At 44.3% G+C, this 12,282-nt stretch overlaps 1 protein-coding gene across 3 annotated transcripts in view; it reads right to left on the bottom strand.

Moving 5' to 3' along the window:
- The window catches only part of TMEM232 (transmembrane protein 232), a 263,318-nt gene extending 255,504 nt beyond the window's left edge, over nt 1-7,814 (bottom strand). For 2 of the 3 annotated variants that reach the window (XM_027545464.1, XM_027545462.1), the window contains exon 1: nt 7,710-7,814. The gene's annotated coding sequence lies outside the window, so the exon portion shown is untranslated. Of the gene's footprint in view, nt 1-7,092; nt 7,112-7,709 lie in introns of those variants that run through there. The other variant, XM_027545463.1, reaches the window with a different exon arrangement.
- Between the last annotated feature and the right edge of the window lie 4,468 nt (nt 7,815-12,282).

The following is a 12,282-nucleotide window of genomic DNA, read 5'->3' as shown; positions in this document are numbered from 1 at the left end:
TCTCAAGAATACACATACAAAATATAGATTACTACTACTACTACTACTAAGTCGCTTCAGTCATGTCTGACTCTGTGTGACCCCATGGACTGCAGCCCACCAGGCTTCTCCATCCATTGGATTCTCCAGGCAAGGACACTGGAGTGGGTTGCCATTTCCTTCTCCAATGCATGAAAGTGAAAAGTGAAAGTGAAGTCACTCAGTCATGTCTGACTCTTAGCGACCCCATGGACTGCAGCCCGCCAGGCTCCTCTGTCCATGGGATTTTCCAGGCAAGAGTACTGGAGGGGGGTGCCACTGCCTTCTCCCATTCAATTTTAAAAGACGAATCAATAAAAATTACTGATAGGGGTTTCAGTTTCAGAAAAGATGACTAATTAACATAGACTTAGGATCCTGTCTTTTAAAGCAATTTTGTAGGACTAAGAAGGAAACTTGAAATCTAAGAAAAAAGGGAAAACACCCAGAGCTCATCTACAGGGGGAAATGAATTACTAGGAATTGGTTGTATATGGGTAGACAAAGAAGTAGTTAGCCAGCGTGGCTCTGAGAAAATAAATTAGCAAAACATAGTGTAAGCTATGCTTTAACTGTTTACAAGTCCAGTAGGAAACAAAAAGAAAACCAGCAAAGGTACAGAAGATGTAAAAAATATATGATGGACACAGAGGATTCTGCATTTAATCAGAGAATATTATCTTTCCCAAGCACAAGTACAATTCTCTAAAAATTCTAGCCTAAAGCAAGTCTTAAATTACCAAGAATAGGTAATTTATGAGTAGATAATTCTGACATCAAAACACAATCAAATTAAAAGTAAAAAAATTAATTAAAACTCTATGTTGTGGAGGTTGCAATTCTAAGTCACCTGTGGGACAAAAATAATAGAATTCAAGAACACTTAAAACTAAATGATAACAAAAATATCACACATAAAAACTTGTGAAATGCAACAAAAGTAGCTTTTACCTCAAACAAAAAAAAGCTAAAAAATTAGCTCACCTAAGATATAAGAAAAATAAGAAGATATATTCCCCAAAAGTTGAAGAGAATTAAGAACAAAAATTAATGATATACAGAACAAAATCTTAGAGGAAAGAAAAATCAACACGTATACTCAAAATCATTAATCTTCAAGAATATTCAAATTAGGCCCACAATTATATTTTCTGTTCAAATAGAAGGACTAACATTTTTTAAAAATTAACAATATTAGGTTTTGTGATGTGTAGAACAATGGAACTCTCATACGTTGCCACAGGAGTGAAAATAAGCCGTAAACTTCTTGGAAATCCATTTCCATCTTAGAAAGGTAATCATACACCTGTCCCTTGACCCAGAAAGTTCACTCCAAAAGAAATGTTTCAAAAAGATATGTATGAGGATGTTTACAGGATTATTATTCACAACAGCTTCAAACTGGAAACAATTCAAACATCCATCAGTAGGAGAATGGACAAGCTTGTGATCTGTTTATGTGATAGGATTCTTCCCCAGTAATAATAAAAAAAAGGATTGCAACAGGCAACAGAAGTAGATTACGTCGCGTGGAAGAAGGCAAATACAGAAGTGCACATAGCGCATGATGCCTTATACGAAGTCCAGCAACAGGCAAAACCGTGTCATGGTTTGGATCCAAGAGCGCGTGAGAATGGGGCTAGAGGAGGGACTGAACAGACATGTGAAGCGTTGGGGTAACTTGGGTGGACGCACGTATCAAAGCAGAATGCAGTTTTCAAAATGGTGCAACGATACCTCCCATACTGAGTACTGTCCTGCGCGTAACGTGGCTGGTCGCTGTCCCAAAAGAGATGGAATCGAATCCACTCTCCCCACACCTCTGGGCTTCACACAGGGACTTGACTGACACAGCAGAGCAGAATACTACTCTGGGACACCCGACCTTAGAGAAGCCCTTGCAGCGTCCTCCTCGGTCTCCTGGCTGTGCTCTCAGAGCCCAGCCCGCAGGCTCAGAGGCCAGCACCATGCGGAAAGCACGCGCAAGCCGGCGGGCCACAGCTCTCCCTGCGCGCCCCGCGGCCCGCCACTGACCGCACACAGGAACCGCAGGCAAGGCAGCGAGCCTTCCATCCTGGTCAAGGCCTCAGGAGGCCGAGGCCTCGGCTGACATTTAGGTGAAATCACAGGCCAGAGCCCACGTAAGACTCACCCAGCTGCAAACAACCAACTCCAGGACCGAAACTCGGGAAAATTTCAGCCCCTGAGTTTCAGTGATGGTTGCCAGCAACCGGCACCCAAGTGCACTCACTGACGTGTACAACGAACATTAGTGCACTTCACGATATGCAACTTTGACCCCAGTGAATGATGGTAAGAGAGTACATTAGAATTAGGTTTAGTGACGTTTAACAGGAGTAAAATGACAACGTAAATGAAATGACAGGATAAGAGGTATTTCTCCCCAATGTTAAAAAAAATTAAGTCTAAATCTACACAATTTAGGATCTGTCAGTTTCACAGCTCTAAGAAACCAAGCTCCTGTAAACAGGCCTGTCATGGAGACTGTTAGGCCTACCTTGCTTCAGCTTGTTCCCCAGTTCAACCCAAGTGTCAGTCACCCAGTCATGTCCGACTCTTTGCGACCCCATTGACCGTAGCCCATCAGGCTCCTCTGTCCATGGGGATTCTCCAGGCAAGAATACTGGAGTGGGCTGCCATTTCCTTCTCCAGGGGATCTTCCCCACCCAGGGATCAAACCCAGATCCCCCGCATTGCAGGCAGATTCTTTCCCAGCTGAAGCACCAGGGAAGTTCATGCAGCATCAAGTCACTGGTGAGGCACCACCAGTCACTCTACCCCTTTCTTCAAGGGAGTGCTGCTAATCCAGGCTCCTTTGCATCCCTCCTCCTCTTCTCCTAAATCGGGATGCCATTATCTTTGTCTTAAAGGAACACAATGGCTGCTTACCTCCCAGTCTCCTTTGGATTTCTTTTCCTCTAGGCTCACCTTCTACGTGACTGAAAGAGTAACTATTCCAGACATAAATTTCCTGATCATTTTTCGCCTCTTCCATCCCCACTGCCGTCAAACCCAAGTGTGTGCGCCCTGTGCACAGTGAGGCCACACTGAGAAGCTTGATTTTGGAGCAGAGAAAGGCTGATCGCAGGCCCCGGGCACGGGGAGCAAGCCTTCACACTCGCCTAATCAGCACCTCCCTCGGTCCGTGCCTCAGAAGGCAGAGAGGTTGAGGACGTGAGAAGCCTTTTTCCTGCCAACAAGAAATGGGGGACACAGACAGGCTTTGTACCCAGGAGGGTCCCATAGCGTCCTGTCTGGGTTTAGCGTGAGGGAAAAGGGAGGACACGTAAAGATGTCCCTTTGGAGCTAGTTAAGAGATTAAAGACGTTTAATTTGTAAAAGAGAGTATGGGTGGTGGGGCATCCTTGATGCCTTTCTCTCCCATTTAGGTGGTACTTCTCTATGCTGAGGAAATAAGTAATGCTTTTCCCTTTCTTTGTTATCTGAATATCTCCAAGGCAGAAAGGTGCAACTGCCTGAAGGCACTGGCTTTTTCCTTACCTAAACACACACGCACACAAAGTTAGTCCCTGAAGAGCTTGCATGGGGTGCCCTGTAGGAGGAAGAAGGCTCCTGGAGATTGTGGGGACCGTGGCGACGCCACAGAGAAGAGACCCACACGGACACAGAGGCTGCACTTCTTTTCCTACACGACAGTGGGTTCATCAATGCTCACCGACGTACTTCATACCAGAAACTAAGAGACGGCTGCATAAACCACAGAGCCAGCCTGGGCCAGAAAAGCCCAAGACAGTGACAGTACACTGACCCGAAGCTTTTCCAGCGGACCCCAAGGGCAGAGTCCTCCCACATGAGCGCCAAAGGGTGGGCGCAGGGCCTCCGCCTCAAGACGGCATTCAGCTTTCTGCCCAGAGGGCTCCCTGCGATGCTGGGCACCCTTACCACAGCTGTGAAGGAGCTTAAGAGCCCGCGCACGCTCCGGCTGTTTCTGAAACTCACCGCCCCTTTGCCTGAATTCTGATGACTACCCACCTCTCCCCAGGTGGGTTCGTTAGTGGTCGAGAACCTGCCTGCCAGTTTGGGAGATGTAAGAGATGTGGGTCTGATCCCTGGGTCAGGAATATTCCCCTGGAGGAGGGCATGGCCACCCACTCCAGTGTTCCTGCCTGGAGAATCCCATGGACACAGGAGCCTGGCGGGCTGTGCTCCACAGGGTCGCAGAGTCAGACAGGGCTGAAGCGGCTCAGCACTCAGCACACACACCTCTCACCTTTCAGAAAGCTTCCAGCTTCCTCCATGAGGGAGAAGAGGTCTTTAGGGCATGATCTCTCCCATCCCCATTCCTTGACCTATGAACAAATTTTCTGCTCTGCTTTGCCAAACCTGGTCTTCTTCAATAGGCCCGAATGACACCAGGTAAGGAAGACCCTTGAGAGCTGAAACTCCAATACTTTGGCCACCTGTTGTGAAGAACTGACATTAGAAAAGACCCTGATGCTGGGAAAGATTGAAGGCAGGAGGAGAAGGGGAGGACAGAGGATGAGATGGTTGGGTGGCATCACCGACTCAATGGACATGAGTTTGAGCAAGCTCCAGGAGTTTGTGATGGACAGGGAGGTCTGGGCTGCTGCAGTCCATGGGGTCACAAAGAGTCGGACATGACAGTTACTGAACCGAACTGAAGGAAAGACCCTAATTGGAGTCTACCTGATCCGAGAGGGTCAGTAACAGAAAGATGTTTCCTGAGACTGGAATGGAGGTTACAGGTCATTCAGAGCAACTCCTTTATTGTAGCAGCACCGCCAGGAACACAGAAGCAGCACAGAAGCAATATCTGGCCACTGAGTATGGATGGACTGGACCCCACAGCACAGCAGGGTTAGGAAAATCTTCTGCTGGCCTCGCTGTGGTTCAGAAAAGACGACAAAACAGAGGAGACACTCTGGATGCAACATGTGGCCAAATGTTCCGTGGTGCCCCTCCAGTGCTTTGCTGATACAAGAGCACCCAGGACTTCTGTATAACCCCAGGGGAGAGACAGGCTTAACAGAAACTAAGACTGAATATCCAGTCAGAATAGAGGTTTGGAGGGTATACAATCAATTCAAGTATGGGAACATTTCCCACACACGTAAGTCCCTCAACTATGATTCATAACTACTTCATGTCTTTTTATCTTAGTACCAGTAAATAAAGTACTTGACATTTTCCCAGAAATAATAAATAAATATAATCCATAATTAACATGAAATAGTAATATTCAAAACACTGAAAACTGAAGTGGTTAAAGTATTCACATATGATTTAGAAAGCCTTGGGCAATGAGGAAAATGAAGTGAAAGGTACCATTAAGGTCTAAACACGAACCATTCTCATTCACTTCTCATCAGTCATTTATTCAGAAAACCTGCAGTGAACTGACATTTAAATGACAGTCTTGTTCTGACTTGGTTAAATATCTTAAATCTCAGTTATTCACTGAAGGGATTTCGTTCTAAAAATGAAACCAGAGAATCTCATACATGTGCCTTCAGGAAAATAAGACTTAAGAACTGAGAGACTGTTTTCCCATAAATGCCCAACTGACAGAAAATCAGAACTTGTCTTCTGATCAATGAATATCCACAAAGAATCTTTCCCCCATTCTCAATCCATGAATGTACTGATCAGACTCTGGCTGGACTTCCCCTTCTTTGGACTCTTTCCACAAAATATACAGCCCACGCCAAACCCTCAGTAGACTCCCCTGTAGCTTGCTATGGTTTGCATTTTCCGAATTACAATTCCTCTGCTATTCAATAAAGTCAATTGCTGGCAATTCCAGCTTGCATCAGTTTACCTCTTTATTTAGGATGATACCCAATATAGGAAGCCATTTGGCTTTGATGCAAACTACTCACATGATGAATAGTTTGTGGAAGAATGGCAAAAATGGATATAATTGTCCCTGAATTATTGTATTGGATTTCCGCTGTGTGCCAGCGCTCTATAAACGTTATTGACACTGCACTGAAGCTGAGCGGAGCCTTGTGGGACCCCAGGCACCGAGGCCCTTTTGGCCCCTGTTTCTTGTAGGCCCCTGTTTCTTGTTTTCTTGTAGACTCCAGCCCTTAGGACCTTCCCTGAGTTTCAAAGGGCAGATTCAACAGTTGCTGATCAAGGAGGACCAGCCAAGAAACCACCTGGAGCACGATTAAAGGGACCAGAGAGGTTCATCAAGATTAGGAGACCAGACCTCCTGAGATGAGACCAAGGGCCTGCAAGCCCTGGTGAAGTTTCAAACCTTTGCCACCTGATGTGAAGAGCCGACTCACCGGAAAAGACCCTGATGCTGGGAAAGACTGAAACAAAAACAGAAGAGGTGGCACAGGAGGAGATGGTTGGATGGCATCATCGACTCAATGGACATGAGTTTGAGCAAACTCCAGGAGATAGTGAAGGACAGGGAAGCCTGGCATGCTGCAGTTGATGGGGTCACAAAGAGTTGGACATGACTTAGTGACTGAACAACAACAAAGCCCTACTCAAACTCTAATCTTGTTAGAGACCCCATCTTTGAACCATCATTATAGAAGCCTTCATCAAATCCTCCTGGATTGAAACAGTTTTTCAAGGCAAGAGCCGGCTGTGCCCCCACTTTGCCTGGCAAAGTAATAAAACTAGCCTTTCTACTTCACCCAAAACTCTTGTTTCAGATTTGATTCCTCACCCATGTACAAGACAGGCTGAGCTTTCAGTAATAGGATCTACAGAACAGTCAGATTTAAGTATGAATTCGATATGCTTTGTACCTACCTATCTGGCATAGACTCGGAATTTAAGTTTTTAACATTAATCCCTAGTGTATTTTTTTAAGCTACAATTGAAACAAAGTTGGAAAAGTATATTTTAAAAAACAATTTCTGAGAACTATACAAAATTATAGTAAGCCTTTGGCTTGGTAACCTACACTAGAAAACACAAGATTTAGACTCTAACCTTAAGAAAGAAACAATGGTTATTGACCAAAGATAACCAAAAAGATAGAATCCATTCAGATACACTGTTGAGATAAGGTTACAAAGCAGGGGGGAAGGAAGATACTACCATTACCTTGTGTGTTAGTTGCTCAGTCCTGTCAGACTCTTTGCAGCCCCATGGACTGTAGCCCACCAGGCTCCTCTGTCCATGGGGTTCTCCAGGCAAGAATACTGGAGTGGGGTGCCATCTACTTCTCCAACCATCACCTTACCTCTTCCTGGAAATTTTTCCTAAGAGATAACTTGGGCTCTTTTATCAAGATTAACTGCTTTTTAAAAAATCCTTGCATCTCACATTCTCAAGGATTTTTCCCTGGACCCTTACTTGCCAAACACTTAAAAATTTTTGAAATTTCGAAGTCTGCGAGAGGGGAGGGGAGCGCATCTCGCCAAGTCTGTAAGGCCTTGGAAACTGCCCAGAGTGGAAAGCAGGATTCAAAGCTAAGGATTCCCGCAGGACAAGGAAGTCCGAGTGCAGAGGAAACGAAAAGAATTCCCCGATTAACAGCAACGGGAAAGCTGCCCAGCATAAAGCCACGTCCCCATCCTCAGCCTATCCGCTCTCCCTGCTGCAGGGCTCCCCTGGGTGCCCGGGCGCTCAGATGGTGAGCCTGAGCGGGAAGCGCGGCAGCGAGCTCCTCCAGACAGCCAGGGCCAAGGAACCCGAGGGGGAAGGCTCGGTGCCCCGACCTGTGGACTCCGGGCGGCCGGGGTGGCGGACGCGGTTGTAACCTCAGCTCGCGAGTGATCAGAAGCCGCTCACCCGGGGCTCGCGCCTGCGCGGACCGGCGGGTTGCTAAGGACGCGGTAGGAAGCACTCAGAGCCGGAAGGCCGCCAATTTAGAAACAGGTGACCAGGCTTAGCCAATCAGCGCCCGCCGGGGAAGGCCGACTTCTTTAGGGTCAGCTGACCACCGCTAGCCAATCAAGGCTCGCCAGGGAACGCCGGCCCCTTTAGGGTCAGCTGACCAGGGCTGGGCTGGAGGAAGCGCAAGCTGGAATCAAAATTGCTGGGAGAAATATCAATAACTTCAGATATGCAGATGACACCACCCTTATGGCAGAAAGCAAAAAACTAAAGAACCTCTTGATGAACGTGAAACAGAAGAGTGAAAAAGTTGGGTTAAAGCTCAACATTCAGAAAACTAAGATCATGGCATCCGGTCCCATCATTTCCTGGCAAGTAGATGGGGAAACTGTGGAAATAGTGCTGACTTTATTTCGAGGGGGCTCCAAAATCACTACATATGGTGGTTGCAGCCATGAAATTAAAAGACGCTGACTCTTTGGAAGGAAAGTTATGACCAACCTAGACAGCATATTAAAAAGCAGAGATGTCACTTTGTCAACAAAGGTCCCTCTAGTCAAGGCTATGGTTTTTCCAGTACTCACCTACTGACGTGAGAATTGAACTATAAAGAAAGCTGAGCACCGAAGAACTGATGCTTTAGAATGGTGGTGTTGGAGAAGACTCTTGAGAGTCCCTTGGACAGCCCTGGGTGTTCATTGGAGGGACTGATGTTGAAGCTGAACCCCCAGTACTTTGGCCACCGGATGCAAAGAGCTGACTCATTTGAAAAACCTGATGCTGGGAAAAATTGAGGGCAGGAGGAGAAGGGGACTACAGAGGATGAGATGGTTGGATGGCATCATCTACTCTATGGACATGGGTTTGGGTAAACTCCGGGAGTAGGTGATTGACAGGGAGGCTTGGCGTGCTGCAGTCCATGGGGTCGCAAAGAGTCGGACACGACTGAGCGACTGAACTGAACTGAACTGAACTGAACAGGGCTAGCCAGTCAGAGTCTGCCAAGGAAGTTTGGTTCAATTCAGAAGCTGAGGCCTGTCCAACTCTTCGCAACCCCATGGACTGCAGAACGCCAGGCCTCAATGTCCATCACCAACTCCCGGAGTCCACCCAAACCCATGTCCATTGAGTCAGTGATGCCATCCAACCATCTCATCCTCTGTCGGCCCCTTCTCCTCCCACCTTCAATCTTTCCCAGCATCAGAGTCTTTTCAAATGAGTCAGTTCTTTGCATGAGGTGGCCAAAGTATTGGGGTTTCAGCTTCAGCATCAGTCCTTCCAATGAACACCCAGGACTGATCTCCTTCAGATGGACTAGTTGGATCTCTTTGCAGTTCAAGGGACTCTTAAGAGTCTTCTCCAACACCACAGTTCAAAAGCATCAATGCTTCTGTGCTCAGCTTTCTTTATAATCCAACTATCACATCCATACATGACTATTGGAAAAACAATAGCTTTGACTAGACGGACTTTTGTTGGCAAAGTAATGCCTCTGCTTTTTAATATGCTGTCTAGGTTGGTCATAAGTTTCCTTCCAAAGAGTCAGCGTCTTTTAATTTCATGGCTGCAGTCACCATCTTCAGTGATTTTGGCGCCCAAAACAGTAAAGTCTGCCACTGTTTCCCCATCTCTTTGCCATAAAGTGATGGAACCGGATGCCATGATCTTAGTTTTCTGAATGTTGAGCTTTAAGCCAACTGTTTCACTCTCCTCTATCACTTTCAGCTAGAGGCTCTTTAGTTCTTCGCTTTCTGCCATAAGGGTGGTGTCATTTGCATATCTGAGGTTATTGATATTTCTCCTGGCAGTCTTGATTCCAGCTTGTGCTTCATCCAGCCCAGCATTTCTCATGATGTACTTTGCATATAAGAATCCTTCTCAGTTAGGATCATGGATTTTAAAGAAAGGTTTCCAGGTGGTTCTATACATACTAACTATAAGAGGGAAATTTTAAACACAAAGAAATGCCTAGTTTTAAATGTAGTATCCCTCCCAAAAAAGAAATTTGTATATTTATAAAAATTTCTATGTCTAGTAACGGGTAAACAGTTTCAAATACTCTACTAAATTTCACAAGGGTTTTACTAAGAGCAATTCTGATTCAATTTAAAGCTAAGGAACAGGGATTGTCCTAGTGAAATAAATTGCCTTAAAAAATTAAGAACTTCAAAAGAAAATGCAACTAATCCTGATGAACTACATCAGTCTTGAATTGTTTCTGTTCATAATAGGCACCAAATAAGTCTTTTAATGTTTTAAACTACATTTTGATTCTTGAAACAAAAATTATTGGTCCAAATCCATAGACTGCCTCGAGTGAACTCTAATATAAACTATCAACTTTGGATGATTATGATTATGATGTGTCAATATAAGTTTATCAGTTGTAACACATTACGACTCTGATTGGAGCATTCATGATGGGGGTGGCTCTCCATTAGGGGAAGTGATGAGTGTATATGAGAAATCACTCTACCCTCCTCTTAATTTTGCTGTGAACCTAGAAACACTAAAATAGTAATAATACAGACTGCAAAAATAAAGTATTTGCAAACAATAAATAAAAGCAGTTCTGATCCCAGGCTTCTCAGAAACACATCCTCCTAACAGAGCAGTAAGTTGAGGATAAGAACAAAAGTGAAATTGAGAGAGACTGTAAAGGGTATTTCTTAGCAGATTCTGGAGTGCTAACTCACAGTTTCCAAAAGAGAGAAAATATAAATAATATTTAAAAATTAGTATGGGGGAAACTTCTTTGAGACAAAAAAAAAAAAAAAACTTGAAATAGCGATGTGTATGTGTGTGTTTTAGGAGTGAAAAATGAAATTATTTTAAAGTTCATTTGGAAAACTAAATGGCAAGTTAGCCAAAAAGGTTACAAAAAGGAAGCAAGCACAGAAGGGCTTGTCTTCAGTTCAGTTCACTCAGTCGTGTCTGACTCTGCGACCCCATGAATCGAAGCATGCCAGGCCTCCCTGTCCATCACCAACTCTCAGAGTTCACCCAGACTCACGTCCATCGAGTCAGTGATGCCATCCAGCCATCTCATCCTCTGTCATCCCCTTCTCCTGCCCCCCAATCCCTCCCAGCATCAGTCTTTTCCAATGAGTCAACTCTTCACATGAGGTAGCCAAAGTACTGGAGTTTCAGCTTTAGCATCAGTCCTTCCAAAGAAATCCCAGGGCTGATCTCCTTCAGAATGGACTGGTTGGATCTCCTTGCAGTCCAAGGGACTCTCAAGAGTCTTCTCCAACACCACAGTTCAAAAGCATCAATTCTTCGGCGTTCAGCCTTCTTCACAGTCCAACTCTCACATCCACATACTATAACTTACTGTGAGAATGATTTATTAGTCCACATAATACAGTAGAAATAAAATATTTTAAATATCTTCAGATCCCATCCTCAAAAATGGTAGCTGCATCACAGTACCTAATTCAGTGACTCAAACATAGTACATGCTTAATAAATAGTGTTGGGTGAATTCCTGAATAGAAATGTAGATGATTTTAATTTCATCCTGTGAGCCAAATTTATTGACTGTCAGAATTTCTGAGTGAAAATACTAATATAAATGAATAACCTGCTTGTTCTATACTTTTGTTTAGCAGAATATTTTTCCAACTCTTGAAAGTTGTCAAAATAGTCTGCTAATCTTCACTTGTATTTTTACTCACATCTAAGTGAATTAAAAAAAAATTAGTTTCTCAGTCCTGTCTGACTCTTCACATCTAAGTGAATTAAAAAAAAAAAAATTAGTTTCTCAGTCCTGTCTCTTTGTGACCCTGTTGACTCTAGACCACCAGTGTCTTCTGTCCGTGGAATTCTCCAGGCAAGAATACGGGGCTGAGTAGGCATTCCTTTCTCCAGGGGATCTTCCTGACCTAGGGATCAAACCCAGGTCTCCTGAAATGCCAGCAGATTCCTTACTCTCTGAGCCACCAGGGAAGTTCCAGGTGAATAATAATTGGACTCAAAATATTTATTAAACTATTTCATGGTTTAAATATTTCTATCATATGATTATTTTCCAAAAAACAAATCCTTCACATCTATTTACTAAAGAAGAAGGTAAAAATTTTAATCTATATAATTCTATTAATGTTTGTGTGAAAATGTTCCTAATTATTAATGTTTAGTGCTTACAATATCTTCTATCCATTACTTGTTATATGATGGTTTAAATGTTGTGACTTCAAAATATGAACATGAATTGTTTGATAACCCTCCCTTCTAAAGAGGAAGCCAGACCCCTTGCCCTTGCATTGGATTTAGTGACTCACTTCTGGATAACAGAATGCAGCAGGAGTGATGAGGTGGCATAAGGTCATAAAAGACTGTGTGGCTTCGTCTCTGTTGTCTTGGATCACTTGCTCTGAGAAGGAGTCAGCTGTCTCGTTATACAGACACTCAGGAAGTTCTATGGAGAGATGCACCGGGCAAGATACTCAGAGC

Source organism: Bos indicus x Bos taurus, chromosome 7 (genome assembly GCF_003369695.1).
Source record: "Bos indicus x Bos taurus breed Angus x Brahman F1 hybrid chromosome 7, Bos_hybrid_MaternalHap_v2.0, whole genome shotgun sequence".
Taxonomy (NCBI): Eukaryota; Metazoa; Chordata; class Mammalia; order Artiodactyla; family Bovidae; genus Bos; species Bos indicus x Bos taurus.
The sequence above is the reverse complement of the archived record's forward strand: the minus strand, read 5'-3'. Positions and strand labels throughout refer to the sequence as shown.